This window comes from Schistocerca gregaria, chromosome 6 (genome assembly GCF_023897955.1).
Source record: "Schistocerca gregaria isolate iqSchGreg1 chromosome 6, iqSchGreg1.2, whole genome shotgun sequence".
NCBI lineage: Eukaryota > Metazoa > Arthropoda > Insecta > Orthoptera > Acrididae > Schistocerca > Schistocerca gregaria.
The window spans coordinates 344441310-344463575 of NC_064925.1; positions in this window are offsets into that span (position 1 = coordinate 344441310).

Below are 22266 nucleotides of genomic sequence, written 5' to 3' on the forward strand. Positions count from 1 at the left end.
AAACATGGACTGTGGGAAAACTGGAACAGAAGAGAATCGAAGCATTTGAGATGTGGTGGTACCCATGAATGCTGAAAATTAGGTGGACTGATAAGGTAAGGAATGGATACTTCCTGTGCAGAATCTGAGAGAAAAGTAACATGTCGAAAACATTGACAAGTAGAAGGGAGAGGATGTTAAGATATCAGGGAATGTCTGCCATAGTACTGTAGAGGTAAAAACTATAGAGGGGGACAGAGATAGGAATACACCAGCAATTAATTGAGGACGTAGATTGCAAGGGCTACTCTGAGATGAAGAGGTAGCATAGGAGAGGAATTCGTAGCGGGTCACATCGGAACATTCACAAGCCCTCATTCGGATCTCCGGGAGTGGACTGCCAAGGGGGACGCTACCATCAGAAATAGATTGAATAGGCAACGAAAGGATGATATTCTACGTTCAGGAGCGCAGAATGCCAAACGTTTGAATGTGCTGGGGAGCTAGAAAATCTGAAATGAGAAATTCCAAGGCTCAATCTAGTTATAGGGGGGGGGGGGGGTTCAGTGAAATTAAACGGAATGAAGACAAGGACTTATGGGCAGAGGAGAGTAGGGTCATATTAACAGTAGCAGAAAATTGCATAACAAAGGTAAGATTCGTAAGGAATTGGAATATAGGCCAGAGAGTGAGCTACTATTAACAGTTGAGAGATAGGGTTGATCTCATCAGAATCAACAGCATATCGACACTGAACAACGATAGTTCAGGTATACTTGACAACGTCGGAAGCCGAAGATGAAGAGATGGAGAAAGTATATTAGGATATTGAAGGATAATTCATAATGTAAAGGAAGATGAGAATGTAATAGCCATTGGAGATTGGAATGTGGCTCTATGGAAAGGAGCAGAACTAAAGGTTACGGGAGAATATGGACTTGGTATTAGGAATGAGAGAGAATAAAGAGTACTTGAGTTCTGTAAAATATATTTCTGCTAATAAAGCGAATACCCTGTTCAAGAATCACAACAGGATGAAGTATAATTGGAAGAGGAAGATTTCAATTAGACTGAGATTCCGGAATCAGATACTGGATTGTAAGGCTTACTTAAGAGCACGTACAGACACAGACCACAGTTCAGTAGTGATGAAGAGTAAGCTGAAGTTTAAGTGAATAATCAGGAGGAATTAATACGCAAAGAAGTCGGATGCGGAAGTGCTAAGGAATGAAGAGATGCGCTTGAAGTTCTCTGTAGCTATAGATATTGCGGAAGGGAATACCTCAGTACCCAGTTCGGACACTTCTAAAAAGGACAATCTCTGAAGTCAGAAAGAAAAACATAGGTGCAACGAAGATAACTTAGAAGAAGCTCTAGTTAACTGAGTTCAGTTAATGAACGAAACAATGAAGTACAAAACTGACTTAAATGAAAACACCTCTTCCCTTGGGGCGTTGACATATTTCACGGTCGAAGACTACATTTCGCAATGCATGGAGCAACAGAATAACCGTAGACACTGCTGACACCCCCTCGCCCTCCCAAGACGATTCAACCGTTCTCTAAGGACATCGTGGGCCAGCACCTCATTGAACGAGATCGAGCTTCTTCGAAGTGTAGCGCACCTCGATTTCTGCTCCGGTGTACAGGGTGGAACCATAATCGACCATTCAAAACCATTCGACGAAATCTGAAGATGATCCAAAATACTAAATGATGTTTATGCTTTTTTCAGTTCTCCTATTTTGCGCCCTCATGTGTCCTCATCACGGGGGAGGGAGGAGGAGGTTGAGGGAGGCGTGAATAAAACGGCAAAGCTTCAAAGTCCCCCCCTTCCATCCCCTCCCCATCCATTCTCTGTGCCACCCGCGCTCCCTTACTTTCTTACTTTTCTTGTACAGAGGCAGCCATTCCTCCTTCGACACTGTGTAAGAGGAGCGTTGCTCTCGTATAACGCTTGGTAATTACTTTAAGCTTTCCTTGACGAAATCTATTTCGTCACTACGAATCAGAATAGCTTCCAACTTTCAGAGAATGTTAGTAACGTTAGGCATAATATCAAAAGAGGAAACCAAAAGCGAGAAGTTGAATCACACGGTGACAGCTGATAAAGGTAATTAAAATGACTGTAATGAAAAAAAAAAGATTTTATCTTATAGAGGAAAGTCTTTTATATCAGATCAGAACCAACTTTCATCACATGAACGGCAATCGTTTCGGTGTATATCCAGTGCTAGTGATCAGTCTTATATTGTCAAAAAGAGTGAGGAACTCAGTAGAGCTGTATTTACACCAATATCAACAAGGGTTCACAAACGCTTATTTTTAAAGTTACGAAACAGTTATTGATGTTGGATTTGAGAGTACTTTTTAATTCTTGAATGTTTATTGCCTATACTGAGATATGTCGCTTTTGGTGTAAAACAACTATGGTAACAGTTGAAGTTTGTCCGAATTACGATGAATTAGAGTTAAGTTATATAAACGATGCCATTGCCACCTAACGAACAGTTGCAGTAACTTGAGCAACAGTGCCTCGAGAACGCAGCATGCGGGATTTAATTTTCGTCCGCTATAGTGGTCTAGCAGTGAGCTCCAAATTGTGCGCCGAGCGAGTAGGTAGTTGTTTGCTTACTCCACGGCAACTTACAAATGTTTTGGAGTTTATAACATGAGTGGTGTTTGCGCTTTTGTGTGAGCAAGGGCGTTGTCACGTGTCATCCTTCTTTGGCTGTCTTTCTGAGAGCGGCCTAGTCCACTCCTGTTGTCAGCTTTTCGTTTGATAAGTCATTGCATAACATGCAGCCCAGATTCTTAGCAATATTTGTCTGGTTAGTTGACACTTTTCATGTTACCTCCGACCAAGTGCATACCGCGTATTTTGAGAGTGAGATTTACGTGTCCTTTGTGAGATTCGTGGACCCTCTTCAAGTAGACAAGTTGGTATCAACGCTTGGTAATCGGGTTCCCTTCCGGCATGGAGGTGGTTCGATCAGTATGGTGCTGCTTGGGAATGCGGACACTGAATATACCAACGTTCGAACACGCTGTCTTCCTATAGAGGTAGAGAATATTTGTCTTAAGGGAGTTTAGACGCAATATGGTGAATGAACCGTGGACCATGTCGTTGGTGGGGAGGCTTGCGCGCCTCAGCGATATAGTGGGAATTAGTGAAGTTTGGTGGTAGGAGGAACAAGACTTCTGGTCAGGTGAATACAGGGTTAAAAATACAAAATCAAACAGGGGTATTGCAGAAGTAGGTTTAATAATGAATAAAAAATAGGAGTACGAGTGAGCTATTACAAACAGCACAGTGAATGCATTATTGTGGCCACGATAGACACGAAGCCCACGCCTACTACAGTAGTACAAGTTTATATGCCAACTAGCTCTGCAGATGATGAAGAAATTGATGAAACGTATGATGAGATAAAAGAAATAATTCAGGTAGTGAAGGGAGACGAAAATTTAATAGCCATGGGTGACTGGAATTCGAGAATAAGAAAAGGGAGAGAAGGAAACATAGTAGGTAAATATGGATTGGGGGTAAAAAATGAAAGAGGAAGCCGTCTGGTAGAATTTTGCACAGAGCATAACTTAATCATAGCTAACACGTGGTTCAAGAATGATAAAAGAAGGTTGTATGCATGGAAGAATCCTAGAGATACTGCAACGTATCAGATAGATTATATAATGGTAAGACAGATATATAGGAACCAGACATTAAATTGTAAGACTTTTCAGGGGCAGATGTGGACTCTGACCCCAATCTATTGGTTATGAACTGTAGATTAAAACTAAAGAAACTGCCAAAAGGTGGAAATTTAAGGAGATGAGACCTGGATAAACTGACTAAACTAGAGGTTGAACAGACTTTTCAGGGAGAGCATAAGGGAACAATTGTCACGAATGGGGGAAAGAAATACAGTAGAAGAAGAATGGGTAGCTCTGAGGGATGAAGTAATGAAGGAAGCTGAGGATCAAGTAGGTAAAAAGACGAGGGCCAGTAGAAATCTTTGGGTAACAGAAGAGGTACTGAATTTAATTGATGAAAGGAGAAAATACAAAAATGCAGCAAGTGAAGCAGGCAAAAAGGAATACAAACGTCTCAGAAAGGAGATCGACAGGAAGTGCTAAATGGCTAAGCAGGGATGGCTAGAGGGCAAATGTAAGGATGTAGGACTTATCTCACTTGGAGTAAGATAGATACTGCCTACAGGAAAATTAAAGAGACCTTTGGAGAAAAGAGAACCACTTGTATGAATATCAAGAGCTCAGATGGATACCCAGTTCTAAGCAAAGAAGGGAAAGCAGAAAGGTGGAAGGAGCATATAGAGGGTCTATACAAGGGCGATGTTCTTTAGGACAATATTATGGAAATGGAAGAGGATTTAGATGAAGATGAAATGGGAGATATGATACTGCGTGAAGAGTTTCACAGAGCACTGAAAGACCTAAGTCGAAACAAGGCCCCGGGAGTAGACAACATTCCATTAGAACTACTGACAGCCTTGGGAGAGCCAGTCCTGACAAAACTCTACCATCTGGTGAGCAAGACGTATGAGACAGGCGAAATACCCTCAGATTTCAAGAAGAACATAATAATTCCAATTCCAAAGAAAGCAGGTATTGACAGATGTGAAAATTACCAAACTAACGCTTTAATAAGTCACAGCTGCAAAACACTAACTCGAATCCTTTACAGACGAATGGAAAAACTAGTAGAAGCCGACCTTGGGGAAGATCAGTTTGGATTCCGTAGAAATATTGGAACACGTGAGGCAATACTGACCTTACGACTTATCTTAGAAGAAAGATTAAGGAAAGACAAACCTACGTTTCTAGCATTTGTAGACTTAGAGAAAGCTTTTGACAATGCTGACTGTAATAGTCTAAAGGTGGCAGGGGTAAAATACAGGGAGCGAAAGGCTATTTACAATTTGTAGAGAAATCAGATGGCAGTTATAGGAGTCGAGGGGCATGAAAAGCAAGCAGCGGTTGGGAAGGGAGTGAGACAGGGTTGTAGCTTCTTCCCGATGTTATTCAATCTCTATATTGAGCAAGCAGTAAAGGAAACAAAAGAAAAATTCGGAGTAGGTATTAAAATCAATGGAGAAGAAATAAAAACTTTGAGATTCGCCGATGACATTGTAATTCTGTTAGAGACAGCAAAGGACTTGGAAGAGCAGTTGAACGGAATGAACAGTGTCTTGAAAGAAGGATATAAGATGAACATCAACAAATGCAAAACGAGGATAATTAAATGTAGTCGAGTTAACTCGGGTGGTGCTGAGGTAAGTAGATTAGGAAATGAGACACTTAAAGTAGTAAAGGAGTTTTGCTATTTGGGGAGCAAAATAACTGATGATGGTCGAAGTAGAGAGGGTTTTAAATGTAGACTGACAATGACAAGGACAAACGCCGGTCAGATCAACGCAGGCTCCAATGCTACAGCGGCATACTTTGTTGGAAATATAAATTTAAAAGTACCACCGCCGCATTTACAATTTTATGGATATCGTATTCATGTTATGTACATAGAACAGATAGGGACATGTGTTATGTGGAATGAAAATGGCCATCTTCGAACCAATTGCCTGTGGAGAGCTTTTGGTTTACTGTCTCCTGTTGAACGGCGCCCTACGTTAACAGTTGCTGAACTGGTCCCCACTGGCGACGAACTTGGGGCTACAGCTTTCCTGGTTTTTGGTAAATGGAAATGAGCGTTTGGCGCATTGGCCGGGAGGCCCCTTACGGGACAGGTCCGGGCGACTTGGTGCAGGTCTTATTACATTCGACGCCACATTGGGCGACCTGCCCGCCGGATGGGGATGAAATGATGACGAAGACAACATAACACCCGGTCCCTGAACGGAAAAAATCTCCGACACAGCCGTGAATCGATCCCGGAAGGCAATCCGTCACCCTTACCACTCAGCGGACCTGGTTTTTGGTGATCATACGACTGCTTACGCTATCACTGCGGCGATTTCCCGCTGTTGATGGGAAAGACTGACCCGTTTCTACTACTGGTTGGACAGCGGTGAGTGCGATTCAGGACAAGCTGCATTGTACTCTCATGGTACTGAATTAGTTTTGCCTTCCTTTGTCCCATCTCCCCTGAGCTGTGTTTGTCTGTTAATTCTACAAGTAGTATGGAACCATATAGCCTTGGCGAAGCGTAAATCGGGGAGGCAGTCACTGGTATTCCTGCTGCTGCCGAGGTGCTCCCTGGGGGGGTCTATTCCGGCAAAAACGTTCGCTATTGGCTGGAGCCCCCTGACGTCACAGTGAGGCTGCAAAGTGCAGCCCAGCACTGTTCCATTATACGGCTAATGCTCTGCACCACAGACGATGTGGCGTTTTAGTGGTTCATTTTAATTTCTGCTTGTTTCAATACACAATGTAACAAACGAAAACAAGTGCCATTGGAGATATTACACATTAGGACTAAATAAATGAAAATGAAGCTGAAAAATAACATTCGTTTGATGAATCAGCAGATGTTAAAGTAGCGTGTTCCGAATTTCTGTTGCCATTTACCGGATGAACATGCAGTTCACAGCTGCTCCCTCTTTGTGGCACATTTATTCATGGTTTACAACTTTGCTTATTGATTCAGATACCTAATCTTTGAAAAAATTCTTGTTCTTACCCGAAGAGCAATAACGGTCATGAAGCTCAGGGAACTATTGTTTCAAAATAGAGCACAGCGGCTTTACGAGATTATTTGTTTGCGCACTCCATTTCGATGAAAATCAGTAAATTATTCTTCAAACTGCAACGCTCTAACCATGCTGGCATGTAAGTCATGACCACCACGAGATAATTTGATAAACAGTCTGTATTAGGCTCTCCTACTTTCCCTTTAGTTGCTGGAAAACTTAATGTTTGATTAACGTTATCGCACTTAAATGCAATATAGCTTGCAGTGTATTTCACCGCATATAGGAAAAACATCCTAGATTACAGAGAGAGCGCAACTAATACCAAATCTGTTAATAAACTTTCTTCGACATTCACAGATTCTGTGAGGTTTCGTACTTCGTACTTCGTAATTCATAAACAACGTTTACACAGAGTTCACTGGTAACGGAACTTAGAGTCTTAGAAGGGTTTAGTCGGAAGTTGTACTGTAGTCTATATTTACGAAATATTCTTTATCTGTATCGACACACAATTCCTTCCAAACTTCTACATTTTTTTTCCACCTGTACCACATGTCACAACTATAACACATATTCCTATTCCTCAACTGTCTTAAAGATACTCTGAGGCAAATTACAAATCATAACTGTCGAATCATAGTAAACTGGTTGCTTCCACTGTTTACACAAGCCATGGATCAAGCAGATTTCAACATAGGAATGTGAATCGGCCACTATAGCCTTCAATGAGTCGTAAAATATGCTATCATCAGCACTCATTTCGCCAAATGTGAGAGCTCCTACTCTCTCTCGGGTGCTGAAAGGTTTGACTTAGCCATAGATAAACATAGGCGATCTTCGAGAAAACCCGGTCTCCATTAAAATTTTTCGTCCATTAATGAAGTCTAGCGCTGCACAGCAACGTAATTTTTCGCTCCCCCAAATAAGCGAATAAGTTAATGCATGAACAAATTTTTTTGAATTCACCTCACCCTTTTCGTTCAACATTCATCGTATTTGCTCCGGTGTTAAACATTTTGTTAACGCATTTCTTACGCTCTTGTGTAATTTTTCTTTTCTTTCGCATCAAATGATCTTCTTACTCGTTTTAATGAAATAACATATCGAAAAGCATTTGTTTTACTTGGTAAATCTCTTTAAGCTGTTTATTTCCATTTAGTTTTTTGAAAGTTGGACGTCAGACCTCGATTACTTGATTTCTAAATCCTTGTTCACTATTTCACTGACCTCATGAACGGGATCTATAACTATGGACGGTCGACTTATTTGTTTTCGGTGACAGTTTGTAAAGTCGTCAAAGCTCATTTTTGCAAACTTCTTGCTTCCTAGCGTTGTGCACGACTTCCAAATCTCTAAGGAATGAATCTAATTTTATAGTTCTAGGAATTATTTACTAAGTACAATAGAACTACAGTAGTATCTAACAATTAATCAGATAAATAATAGACAATAGCGATAAAATATCAGGCACATAATTTGCTACAACAGCTTACTTCGATAACATTTAAAAATGGAAGTTCATGGAATGGACAGGATTCCAAATTACAATCTTCAGCATGGCAGGCAACTGTACAGCCACTCTGGCCACCATTGTTATTATTAACACTTAAGTGTCGCAGCGAAATGTTTAGTTATAAGAGTTCAGTCAGAATTTGTGCTATATTCTTACACTGCAATAGTCAGTACATCCTGAGAACACGAAAAAATAAGGGCTATTTCCACGAGAAATGAAGCTATAATGTCCTGGAGTTAAAGCTAATAAACCTGAGCAACGTAATTTATACCCTACAAAATTGAACCGTGTCGTTCACTGTCGTACAGTAATCCAGTACCACGTGCAGAAAAGCATTAAAGTCTAAGTGAATGAATTTATTTTAGGGCAATTTTTGAGTTCCAATTATTCGAGGGTTATTTATTACTAACTTCTCTCCTTTTCACTTGCATCTCTGCTTTCTGTAATTTCTGCACTATGTTAGTTTAGAATGTTTGCGCTGGGAATTGCTATGTATAGTAGCTTCTTTATCGAAGGTAATAATAGAAGTTCCTTTCTTAAACCTCGCTCATAATCTTCAGGTCGAAAATGAATTGAGCACGGTATGGTCAGTTTTCACATTCACGTTGTCCACGCATTTGCATCGCATTATTCGTTCACGTTTCAAGTGCGCACCATTTGGAAAACCATGCTAAATAACGTTGTCGACTTTGAGTTGTATTAATGGATTGTGCCACGGCGCAGTTACGGCGACCCTTACTCATGACTGACACAATACGAAGTATTTGGTTTGAATGCACACCACGACTTCTGTGTTAATGCTGAATTTACAGTCACGACATCCCTCAAAGTGACACCAAGGCGCGCGTGAGCATCTGGGAGTTTTTTCCTCGTTTTCTCTATATCTTAGGTGACTCCTACAGAGATGACCCGAAGCGAGTACGTGCCGGAGTCGCCTCCTTCGGCCTCCCCACCACAAATACAACTGGTGATACAACAATGGCCCTTCAGGTGCTCTGTCTGCTCTGGATCATGATTTTCCACATATTGCGACGCCAGTTGCCGAAATTGTTATCCAGGGTTGTCTCCTGCTGACTCTGAGATTGCCTGATTGTCTTCCTTCAGGGAGATGGCGTACCTAGCAGTGTTGACTCTTCAGTGTGGCAGACCTCTGACACTGGGAAGTCTCAGATTGATATGGAAGTGGTTCAATATCCACCTACGCAGCCGACTGCAGATGCTGTTATGCCTCACAGCCGGGACAATATGTACAACAGGAACGTACAGCGGCGCGCAAAACAATCAATTGTAAAGAATCATTTGGGCCGGTACTAGCCCCTGATTTCGGATTCCTCAGTGGACTCTGCGGTGGACTGTGACAGGTGACTTGTGGAATAATAATGCTGCTCTGTTGTTATTTCTGTGTTTTTATTCTGAGTGATGGCTCAAGCACATGCAGGGTTAGCACAAGGTCTTGCCCTGTTTATAGCAATTCATTACTGAATAACCGTTCGACATAATAATTTACATTTGGTGCCGTTAGATAGGTTAGTGTTATTAGCATTTTTTTAAGATCACTTACGTTAGTAAACTTGAAAATGTGCTCCTTTGGTAGCTCGGAGAATGTAGAGGTGGTATTCTAGTTCGCGCCACGTGTTTCGCCAACATGTGTTCTGTCACAGTACCCGCAGTAGCTTGTATCCTAGCCTTCAGATCGTCGACGTCAGCAACTGGTGTGACGAAGACTCTGTCCTTGATACAGCTCCCGAAAAAAAAAGTCAAGGTGCGTAATGTCTGGAGAGGGAAGTAATGTCCGGATCGGTGGATTGGAAGGAACGATCCAACACCCTGGCCACCCCGCTCTGCACACATTCCGCCCCTTAACTTATTTTTCTAGGGCTATATCAAGGACAGAGTCCTCGTCACACCAGTTGCTGACGTCGACGAACTGAAGTCTAGGATAGAAGTTGCTGTTGGTACTGTGACAGAACACATGTTACGAAACACCTGCTGGGAACTGGAATACCGCCTCGACATTCTCCTAGATACCAATGGAGCACACGTTGAGGCTTACTAACGTAAGTGGTCTTAAAGAAAGCAAGTGACACTAACCTATGCAACGGCATCAAATGTAAATTACTATGTCAAACATATATTCTGTTATAAATTTTTATAATCACAGCAAGACTTCGTGCTAACCCTGTACATTTGTCACACTAAATGTTAGCGGAGTGCAATCAGAGCTGCGCTTGGATTCGCTACCTCAGTTTATGTATGAATCCTGTGCGGATACCGTGTTCTGTTTCTAATGTGGCTCCCGAATTTGCGACGAGAACTGCTTTATACTTTCGGGAAGGCATTCCTACTTCTGACCTAGATGTGTTTGAGGCTGGGAGAGAGATAGGCAGTAGACCTTTTGACCGTACCTTAGTTGTCTCATGCATTTCGTCTGTTTGTGATCATACAGGGCAACGTCCGGGTTTTTATAAAGACGAGATTGCTTATTTTTAACGTAGGAGTCTATTCTTGGATTGCGATTTTAACTGACTTCTACGTACTGTTGACCAGTCTCCCATTTTGATTGTTATCGGGATTTAAACGAGTTGATGCGATCGATGCTCTTGAAAGATGTTCTGAGCATAAACATCCGAAGTTGGTAAAATTTACGCATTTACTTCTAATAGCAGGGTTGGTCGATTCTACTTATCGGATTGCATACGTAATCGCTATCTTGTAATCTGCGTTATTCCTGCTAGATTTTCTCATCGCAGTGCGTTCGCCGCCAATTTCCAGCTTTATCGGCAACCGGTGAAACTATTCTATTGCCCGTGGGTGTTAAATGTTGCTCATTCGACAGATCCTTCTCTCGACGATTTGATACACATTGTGTGGGAGCATAGTCTTTGATCTGCTGGTAGGTACTGTACCCCTTTGGCTGCTAAACCGATGCTCCGTCAGCTTTGATCACTTATTGTGTTGCCAGGACGAGGAATTTTCGGAAAACTCATGACTTATTATTCTCTCTTGTGTGAATTGTATGACGGCTCGAATCCTGCTTCTTTACGGATTGCAAATATTCGATATAATAAATGCAGCTGAAGCTGCTACAGATGGAATGGTTGCGGATGCGGTAGAAACTATGATCGCTAGTGGCGGAGGAATGGACTTCGGCATCAAGCTTGGCGTCACCGCTCTTGCATTACTTCCTTTACAGCAGATTACGGCCGTCAGCTGATAGCGTAAGCTGACGTAGTTCACGCCTTACATAGTACTATTTGGATATTAACCACGAGGGTACATCTAGAGCTACTCGCGCACGAACAGAATACCGAATTCTTGGCCGCCTTTGACCACAAGACGTACATGATATTTTCTCCTGCTCTCGTTTCGCGATATGGATGAGCGTCACGTTTACGTATATGTTGAACGAGGAGATAAGGAAAAAAGGGAGTTGCATTCGTTTCATTCAATTTAAGCAAAATTATGCTGGTACAACATTCTGGTCGTAACACTGTTTATAATTTTCGTCTCCTCAGTGTCTGATTATAAGACACTGGCAAGGGCGTAAATCGCAGGCTGTCTGCCTGTGATCGGCGAGTATCAGTTGTCTTCCTGGCCACTCCTGTGGCCAAATACCATAACGTGGTTCCGGTTGCTGCCGTTACTTTTGTTCGTGTTTCCATTGCCTTTAGATTTTGATGGTGGAAATCATGAATACCTGATTCGCATTTTGGAGACGATAGGATTTACTGTTGAGGCTCGTAGAGTGTTATACCGAACTCTTTCACGGGCATTGCGGCTTCGGCAGTTGTCAACAGGCCACTGATGTCCCCGTTCCCCACCTGTCTGGGAGAGCCTCAGGGGAGTCCACTCTCGACGCCTTTGTTTGCCTCATCTCTGGAGCCGCTGCTTGGGAAGGTTGCGTTCCAACTTCAGTTGGACGCTTTCTGGAAGGACCCTCACTGTTCGCGGGTACGCTGATGATATGACGATTTTACTCCATTCACTATCATCGACGATTATTGCCATGTCTGAGGAGCGCGACTCAATGAGGACAAAAGTACACTTCCTGGTTAATGCGGTGTCGATGGAGCAGTGGTCACATGGCCCACTGCTGTGGATCGACGAGTGGGAGCTGTTCTTTCTCCTTTTCCGCTCCAAATGGCGATTCTCAGTCAGGAATCGGTTATTGATGAGATCCGGTGTGAAATACTGGAACATGAACAACGCTGTGTCACTCTTCTTCAGAGGGTACGTATTTTGGTTCCGTATGTGTTGTGCAAGACACATTACATCGCACAACTTTTTCCGCTTCCCTCCACGATGGCCATTAGACTTAAGCAGCTGTGCGGTCGCTTTTTATGGTAGCGTCATGTCTTCAAGATTCAACACGAGACTGTGACGATGCCTCGTTCCCTCGGCAGATTGGGCCTTTCTGAAATTAAGAGGTCTTAAATTTTCTGCGCAGCGCATTGAGGGTCACCCAGGAAGTATTTACATTTATCTCATGGCCATTCACCTTAGTGCTTCATCCTCCTGTTGATGCTGGTCGTCTGAATTGTAAATTGAGACACATTCGAGAGTTCTGCTCAGCTGTGCGATATCTGGGGGCTGACATATTTCAGTGGCTGGTACGACCAAGTTTTTGTTGATCCACTGGGAAAGGATTGCCCCCCCCCCCCCCCCCCCCCCCAATGAGCGCGAATATCCTGAAAAATTGTGTTGGCCAGTTTCATCAACGGCAGCGACCTCCACTAACAGTACAGGGTGGTCGACAGTTTGATTTGCAGCAAAGAGCGTCTGTATCGTATCGGAATTCACCCAGGTACATGCAGTAGGTGTGCACCCCTGGATACGCTTCAGCGCCGGTGTACGTATCGTGGTCACCTACTAAACTGGTCCTGGTACGGAAACAATTGGCTTTCCGCCCTATGTCTGTTGAAACTGCATTTTCCAAAGATATAATTCTGCGGCTGGCTTTTTTTTCCGAGGATAAGGATTAGTAGGATCATATCTCTGTTGCTCCGTTACGACTAGGGGACATGGGCTGGTACGTACTATTCAATGTTAATGAACTTTACCAACAACCGTACACTTTAAGATATTTTATTTTATTCTGAAAGCAACCAGTTTCGACAATTCATTTTGCCATCTTGAGGCCCATACGCTTTTTTCAAATCAACGAACTTATCGTATTGCTCCATAAAACTGGATACAGTGAATCGTTGTGCAGATGCTTCATACGAAGACGAGACAGGGTTTTATGACGTTATACGATAAGTTCGCTGATTTGATAAAAGCGTATGGGGCCTAAAGTTGGGAAAATGAATTGCCGAAACTGGTAGCTCTCAGAATAAAATAAAATATCTTAAAGTGCATGTCTGTTGGTAAAGTTTATTGACATTGTTAAATACGATCACATGGCTAGTTGGTCACATTGTATATTTTTTCGTTGCTGGTGAGGGCGATGATGACCATTTGACTTTACACCACTTCGTGTCCACGGCTTACTAGTCCTGCTTCCAACTGCCTTGATTTCGAGAACACTTTGCCAACGTGCTGAATCTTACCTTTCAAAGACAAGGCGTTGAATAGCTCAGCAGCAGCTGCTGCCCTCATTGTGCTTTTGTTTCCTCGCCTCCGTTTTTCCTCTGTAGTTCTTTCTTTTGCGAAGTTAACATTGTTTTGGGGGAAAAAAGCAATGTCAGGGAGCAGCTCAGTGATGGGGGGGGGGGGGGGGGAGGATGAGGACTCGGGATGACCCCTGCCACCTTGTCTCCACTGAAGCTGTCAGCTGTCACCATTACTGATTGCTTTTAGAACAATGTATTTTCTATCTCGCACGAATATGGGGAAACTACTCTTGTGCTTAGTCTAATTAATTATATTCTCATACATGTAAAATGTATTATGCTCATGCTCATTAGCTTTACCTCAAAGTAAATCAATTCTTCATGTAGAATACTCAATAAATTACTGTTATGGAAAAACAGAAAAAGCCGTGAAGTGTTTGGCTAGGAGCTCAAAGGGTTTTGGATTAAACCCCCACTGCGTCACTTTTTTATCACCCTGCGCTTTGATCTGACATTAAAAGAAGCAGTGCAGCATCTCGATGGAAACGGAAAGGCAGTGGGATCGAATCTTGGCTGGGTCACTTTTTTCGCCTTTTCGCCTTTTACCTAGCATTCATCTCTAAATGATGTAGAGATACTCATATCGAAATATGACTACAGTTTCAGACTGCTATTTGCTGCTCCCCTCAGATACCAATCTCAGTTCGAACTCTTAATTCACTGTACCTCCTCCGAACAATGGACACTGAGTTACTCAACTCTGAAATATCGTAATAAATATGACTAGTAACGAAAAGACAACCACGTCACCATCAGGCTGTGATTATAGACTTACGATATGAAACAATTAAATATTTTTAATCTGGTTTTCCTGAAGTCGTTTGAGGACGACTGCGTAGCGAAAAAACATGCGGCTCCCAAATAAGTAGTGTTTCATTTTTTATGCTGCAAGTAAAACGTTTTCCGAAAAACAATTTCAGCAGCTTCAGAAACTTTGCTACGTTTCCATACAGTGCGTTTTTTTTCAGAAACGCAGCAGGTAACTCAACTTTCAGATATCTGCTTTCCTTGAATCAAACCTAAATGTGGACTAGATTCTTCGTGTAGTACGGTGAAGAAGCCTACCGTAAACAGTCCACGACCGTGAACTGCGCCAGTGAGTGTCAACAGCCCATCAAAGTGCGTTCTAAACCTCAAAAGACGAATGCTGTAACGTAAGCTAAATATGTACATCATGCGTGTTTTGTCTCATTTTTTTTCTTTTATCTGTGCCACCCCAGCATACCTCCGTAACATAATGAATCACTCACACAACTATACACAAATGATTTGCATACAATATTTACATTGATTGTATTCCTTACATTAGGATGTGCTCTCATCTTTTACATTAGATGTCACTCCAAACGCCAGTCCACTATGGAGCAAACAACATTAACACCTCCAGACAACTCTCAAGCCGTGCGCTGCTTACATCGTATAAGTTAAGATATTCAGTTGCTTAAGGTTGTCTGCTAAAATTATTCATAACTCTATGCGGTAATCAGCAAACAAAATACCCTACCGCGTACAAGGCGTCAGGCTTTAGGTGCTTAACGCTACCCGTGCAAAACTGAGCCGGGTCGTTAGTAAATTATATATGCAACACCTCCTCGTGATTCAGTGCTTGCTTCTATTAGTGAAAACCGTACCAAAATCGTTACATTAGTTCCAGGAATTAGCCTTCACATACGAAGAGAAAATCACGGTGGGTCTTAAATTTATAATATAGAAATTAAAAGGACTCTTAATAATATTTAGTTTTCTCAGCAGCATTTTGACATTACCAAGTAAACGGTAAAAAACCACCATAAAACATTTATCAGAAGCCACAATGAAAACGATAATTGAAGTCATTAAATACTTAAAGAAGTTTTTAAAGTTAGACAAACACAAGCCTCCTTTAAATAAGAGAATCACTTTTAACAAAATTTTGAACAGAAAAATAAACAGTAAGAATGATAGTTCAAAGATGGGAAACAAATACACTAGGTCATTAAACAGACGTTAATATAGAGCAACTACCTTGAGCTTAGTCCAGACATCGTTCGGTCCCTTCATTCAGCTTAGATGGTGAATTCTATAACACACACATACACAGAATAAAATTAAAACCACATAAATACAGCCTAACAATGACAGAAATAATTTGGAATTCGCACGAGAAGAACTCCTATAAGCCCCTCCTAGGTTTCAAATGTAACTCAGTAATAACGGCAGCAGTTTGACACATGAGTATTAAAAACACCAAATTCTTTCAGAAATTAACTTCTTTGAAGTTTCAACATAGGGACCTTTAAAAGGAAGCATACAGTTTAGAGGTTAATTTTTGGTTAGTAAATAAAAAGATAAGTAAACGTTTAATAAAACAATCAATACTAATATCTAAATTCTCTTTGCCGTTTACAAACAGGCTTAAAATAATTCTGGCTTTTACTGGTAACCCTTAATCCTTGCCCATCTCGCAATAACAGTCATCACTCATAGCTAGACTGCGTTGTAGAACAAAAATTTATCCTCTGTAGCAATCCATCGCTCAAAGAACAATCAGCACTGGTCAAGCGCAATAAAAGATGCTCTCGGTTCGAGGCACCTCAGCATCCACACACCAGAACTGAAGAACCAGGAAACACGTTGGCTTTGATGGCGCAACCCGCGACAAGGTATGCTGAGGGAAGCTGTTTCCCACAGCCATCGAAAACACAAAGAACCGTACATCACTCCTCCGTGCGGATCCTAGGTACTATGCCAGCCAGCAAGCCAACATCCAAAGCAGAAGGGAGAGTGCGTGCGATTCAGTCATTTCGGGGTGCAGCCCCTTGCGGGACGCTCGTGAAGCTGTCGCCACGATACGAAGAGCAGAGAGGTTCAGTGGTAGCATATACAGATTCTAATTCATTCACAGCGCACTCTAGTTGTTGTTTACAGAGAGTAATTCTGGTTATTGCTTATGTTCAGGTGTAGGGGACTACAGAGCAGGAAGCACTACCTGAAGTGAAAAAGTCACAGTGAACTCGCACATGGTTTGTCACAAATGGCTAATATATGTGGATGACTTCTCTTGATTCATCGCTCCCTGTGCTATGCCAGTTCTGCCAGGATCTTTTCCCTTGCCCAACCACCACACACCCAACCCTCAGCTGTGTAAGTCCACAGTTCTGCCAGGATGCCCGCCCCCCCCCCCCCTTCGCCCCACCACTAAGATCTGTAAGTCCATCCAGATCCTTTGTACATCTGTACATGCCCCCTGTCCCACACGCATATCTTCCGTGAGCTGATTCCTTACCCCATCTACTTCCTTTCCTCTAACATATCTGAGTTCTCTGTACCCCATCCTGACTTGATTCCCTTTCCTGCATCCCCTGGTTGCCCCAATCCTCTCTGAACCCTGCCTGCTGCTGCTCCTCCATCGTTGTGTCACACCTACCCTCCACCTCTACACTCGTAATCTCCTTTCCAAAGGTGGTTTTCGTCAACTCTCCCTCCTGGATGATGCCCTCACTCCCTCCATTTATCCCTTCTATCAACTCTGATCGTCACCTCTCCCTACCCACCACTGCCATTTTCCCTGGCTCTCTCCTCCTCCCCCACTTACATCCTGTTTTTCCCCACCTACCCTCTCTTTGACTCCATTCTCTCCCCCCCCCCCCCCAAGTAATTTTGCAGTCCCATCCTTTGCCTTTCCCCATTCCTTCTCGCGTCCACCCTGCTCACCCTTTTTGTGTGTCTTCTCCCTCCATTGGCTCTTTCCCCGTTTGCTTTTTCCACTCGTCCCACTTTTGTTCCCCTCCCCTATCCGGGTCTTCCCCCCCCATCCCTCCCATCTGTCTTAGGCTGTGGTGTATCATCTTCACGTCCACTCTATAGTGCAGTCCTTAAGACAGCATTCTGTGTTGTGTGTAGAATTTTTTACATGTTGCAAACAGAAACCATACTGTCGCTAGTTGTGATTTTTTATCTCTTGCGAACAGAAACCAGACTGTCGCCATGTTTCTTAACTGTATGTCTACTATTGTACCTGCCTACTTACTTTGTATCTTAATTAGCACCGCCAACAATTTTTTTTTATCTTTTAACTTCCACACTGTTCTGCCATTTTACAGTTTTAAAAAGACACCGTTTTTGTCGCCTGTTTTTTATTGTTTGTTACCTTCTTATTATCTTTTAAACTATTCTGTAGGTTGAAGAACGGCGCACCAAACTGCTGCCAGGCCGCCTCCCTCTGGAGGGAATCGAAACTCAATAAAGGAAAAAAAAAACATTGTTTTACTAGTGAAACTACCAACTGGCAAAACCTGGAGACTTAACCACTCCACTGTCCTTATCATAACACAAATCCCTGATCTGGCCCAACCACTGCTATGTAAATGTTGTAATGATCTCCTGCCGCCGGCCGCGGTGGTCTCGCGGTTCTAGGCGCTCAGTCCGGAACCGCGTGACTGCTACGGTCGCAGGTTCGAATCCTGCCTCGGGCATGGATGTGTGTGATGTCCTTAGGTTAGTTAGGTTTAATTAGTTCTAAGTTCTAGGCGACTGATGACCACAGATGTTAAGTAGCTTAGTGCTCATAGCCATTTGAACCATTTTTTTTTATCTCCTGCCCCTCTTATGTTTGTATAAGTCCCTCCAGGTCCTCGAATGCATTGCTCTCCGCCTCGCTTTCTACATCCAGTTACCTCTCCCCACAGGGATCCTTTACCAACTCATCAAATTCATACCTCCCCTCACTTATTCGCAATGAACATCTTCAAGTAACCTATATCATCTGTAAACGCAACAATCCTATTGTGTCCTCTTTCCTTTCCAATCCTAATGTGCTGCCGTGCCACAACCTATATATCAAACCAATCTTTCACCTGCACACTGTCCAAATCCTCTAAAAAATTTCAACCGTCTTCCTTTCCGGACCATGAATTCCACCTGATACATACCCGTCCTACCAGCTCTCAACTATTCCTGCTCTTCCCCTTCCCTGTCAACCCTTACCCACTTGTACACTCAAATCTACAGCTCCCTATGCCAGTTGCCCCTCTCTCCTTGTCCCCCACACCTACGTCTGTCTTGTCACCATCTCTCACTAGTTCTCCGTCCACCACAACCGCCCTATCTTCCTCCATACTCACCCTTCTTTTCATTCAATGTCACAGGGTAGGTCATTTTACACTTTAACTGAAAATGCACAGTATTTCGTTGTTAATGGGCAGTGTATTTTTCGTTGTGTTCACTGTTTCCAGGTGTTTCTGATATGTTTTAACTGTGTTAACAGTCCATATTTTATGACTATTTTTAAACATTTCGATTTTATATTTTCCCATCCAAGTTATCTTTTCATGTATCTTTTGTTTCAGCATTTAAGTTAGTGTTAAGTCGTAGTGGCTGAAGCAGGTGATATGTTGCACTGCCAGACCACATCCCGCCGACACGAAACGAGGGGGAATGAAATACCAATAAATGAAAAAAAAGGAAAAGGGTCATCGATTTACCTTCATTGTTCAAGCGTTAGTTTATTATTTATATTTTATACTTGTCAGTCTCTAGAATGATTGGCTCATATCCCCATCTGCTCCTTCCTTGTGCTGCGCCTTTACTATTTGCCACACTCTATATGCTAGGGACTATCATTCGATCCCATCCGTTAGCTTCCCCGAAATAAGAACTTATCAAATGAGCCATTCGGTCACACCTCAAGGTCAATTACTCTATCCTACTCTTCATCTCAGTTATTTTATGCTTCTACTATTCGTTTCAGTGATAGGCAGCTTTGCTGACTGCCATTGACCTCTGTGCACCAATTTTTGCTATGGTGTTGGGCACATTCGGCCTCGAATCTCATTTACTGGAGTAGCGCTGTCTTCAGTGATGAGTCCCGCTTCAAATTGCGCCCCAATGACTAGGTGTCAGGAGACGCACCGCTTGCTGTGGGGTACCAACCAGGATTTCACCCACCGGACTGCCCGAAAACAGGAATCATGGTGTGGAGTGCCATTTCAGGTCAAAGAAGGACCCCTTACGTCGTCATCCGGGACACCTCTACATCACAGCGATACATCGACGACATTCTGCGCCCCGTTTTGTTGCCCATCGTGGTAAGCCATCTTGGATTTACATTTCAGGAAGATAATGCCCACCTGTATAATGCGTAAGTTCCTGGTGTTGTCTTCGTGCTTGCCAAACGCTACCTTGGCTAGCAATGTGGCCGGATATCTCCCCAAAAGAGAATTTTAATAGCATTATGGGCGGGGACCTCCAAATAGCTAGGTATAGTGACGATCTAACACGCTGGTTAACAGAAGTTCCAACGACATCCCTCAGGAAGATATCTAGCTACATTGTCAATGAACGCCGAACCGAGTAACTGCTTGTATAGGACCAATGCATTCTTGAATTTCTCCAATTGTGATGCTATTTCTCTTGAATAAATCACCCAATTTTTTTCTGAAATTTTTGTCTGTACCTATGATGATAAACGAGGATAATGGAATGTAGTCGAATTAGGTCGAGTGATGCAGAGGGAATTAGATTAGGAAATGAGACACTTAAAGTAATATTGGAGTTTTGCTATTTGGGGAGCAAAATGACTGATAATGTTCGAAGTAGAGAGGATATAAAATGTAGACTGGCAATGGCAAGGAAAGCGTTTCTAAAGAAGAGAAATTTGTTAACATCGAGTATAGATTTAAGTGTCAGGAAGTCGTTTCTGAAAGTATTGTATGGAGTATAGCCATGTATGGAAGTGAAACATGGACGATAAATAGTTTGGACAAGAAGAGAATAGAAGGTTTTGAAATGTGGTGCTACAGAAGAATGCTGAAGATTAGATGGGTAGATCACATAACTAATGAGGAGGTACTGAATAGGATTGGGGAGAACAGAAGTTTGTGGCACAACTTGACTAGAAGAAGGGATCGGTTGGTAGGAAGTGTTCTGAGGCATCAAGGGATCACCAATTTAGTATTGGAGGGCAGCGTGGAGGATAAAAATCGTAGAGGGAGACCAAGAGATGAATACAGTAAGCAGATTCAGAGGGATGTAGGTTGCCGTAAGTACTGGGAGATGAAGAAATTTGCACAGGATAGAGTAGCATGGAGAGCTGCATCAAACCAGTCTCAGGACTGAAGACCACAACAGCAACAGCCTATGATGAAGTCTGATACTCCTTGAATGAGCGTAGGGGACGATGCGGGAGACCCGCTCCGCTATACTAGGCAAGGTCCTAGCGAACGTGGATTGCCATTGCCTTCCTCCGACCGTAATGGGGGTGAAGATGATAAAGACGACACAACAACACCCAGTCAGCTCGAGGCAGGAAAAATCCATGACCCCGCCGGGAATCGAAACCGGGACTTCGTGAGCAGGAGGCGAGAACACCACCGCAAGATCACGTGTAGCAGACCTGTACCTTTAGAGCACATCTATCGAATTTACGGATAATTCTTTCATGGTCCGTTTTTTTGTATTACAGAGATTTGCAAGGTTTTTACTGTTTTCGAATGTTTGTACATTGAAATGTGGAAGCGCTGGGAGTTTTTATTCTCGCAACCAAAACCATTCGGGTACACGGACCGATTACAGAGCTGCTTACTATGTTACGGACAGAGCTTACCCACGCCGGGCTAAAGTTCAGAAATATTCAAATGCGTGTGAAGTTTTATGGGACTTAACTGCTAAGGTCATCAGTCCCTAAGCTTGCACACTACTTAACCTAAATTATCCTAAGGACAAACACACACACTCATGCCCGAGGGACGACTCGATCCTCCGCCGGGATCAGCCGCACAGTCCATGACTGCAGCGCCTTAGACCGTTCGGCTAATCCCTCGCGACAGGGCTAAAGTGTTTAAAGGAATAGTAAGTGAAGTGTCATTACCCCAGGAATCATTGCCTCGGCGTACGAACAGAAGGCGCATTGCGTGGAGCAGGCAAGGTGACAAGTCCCTTGAGTAATATAGAAAATAAAGGAGAGAATGTCGCTTAGAAATCATAAAATATTTTATGTCAATTTTTTTGTTTACCTACCAAAGGTTAATGGAAGTCTCATTAAATTTACATTTACGAGATGCAGACAACTGCTCTATGGCCCTTGCAAATTATTGTGGATCCGGCATTAGTTGCTTTTATACAGTTATGATTTAGCATGGAAATATTTCGATTAACGATTTTTCCATTCACATGTCCTAACTACTTAGTGCGAAGACACGTTACATAACCGGAACAGAGAGCAATAACCCAGCTTTCCTAACAGTCGTCAGTCAGGATCCATATCGCCTAGGCGCGTGCGCAACGTCCTTGTTCAGTATGACCTCGTTACAGCTATGGGTACTTCTTCACTTTTTACGTAACGCTTGACGACGCCAGCTATGTTACTTCCGATACGTAGTTTTATCTTGCTGTCGAGTGATCTTAACGAATGTTTCTCGTTAGGCAGCGCTTTCTTCCCTCTTTTAATTTACAAGTTTGTCGTCAACAGTGATGAATGCATCGGTTTCTTGTTAACTTGAAGATAGTGTTTTGCACA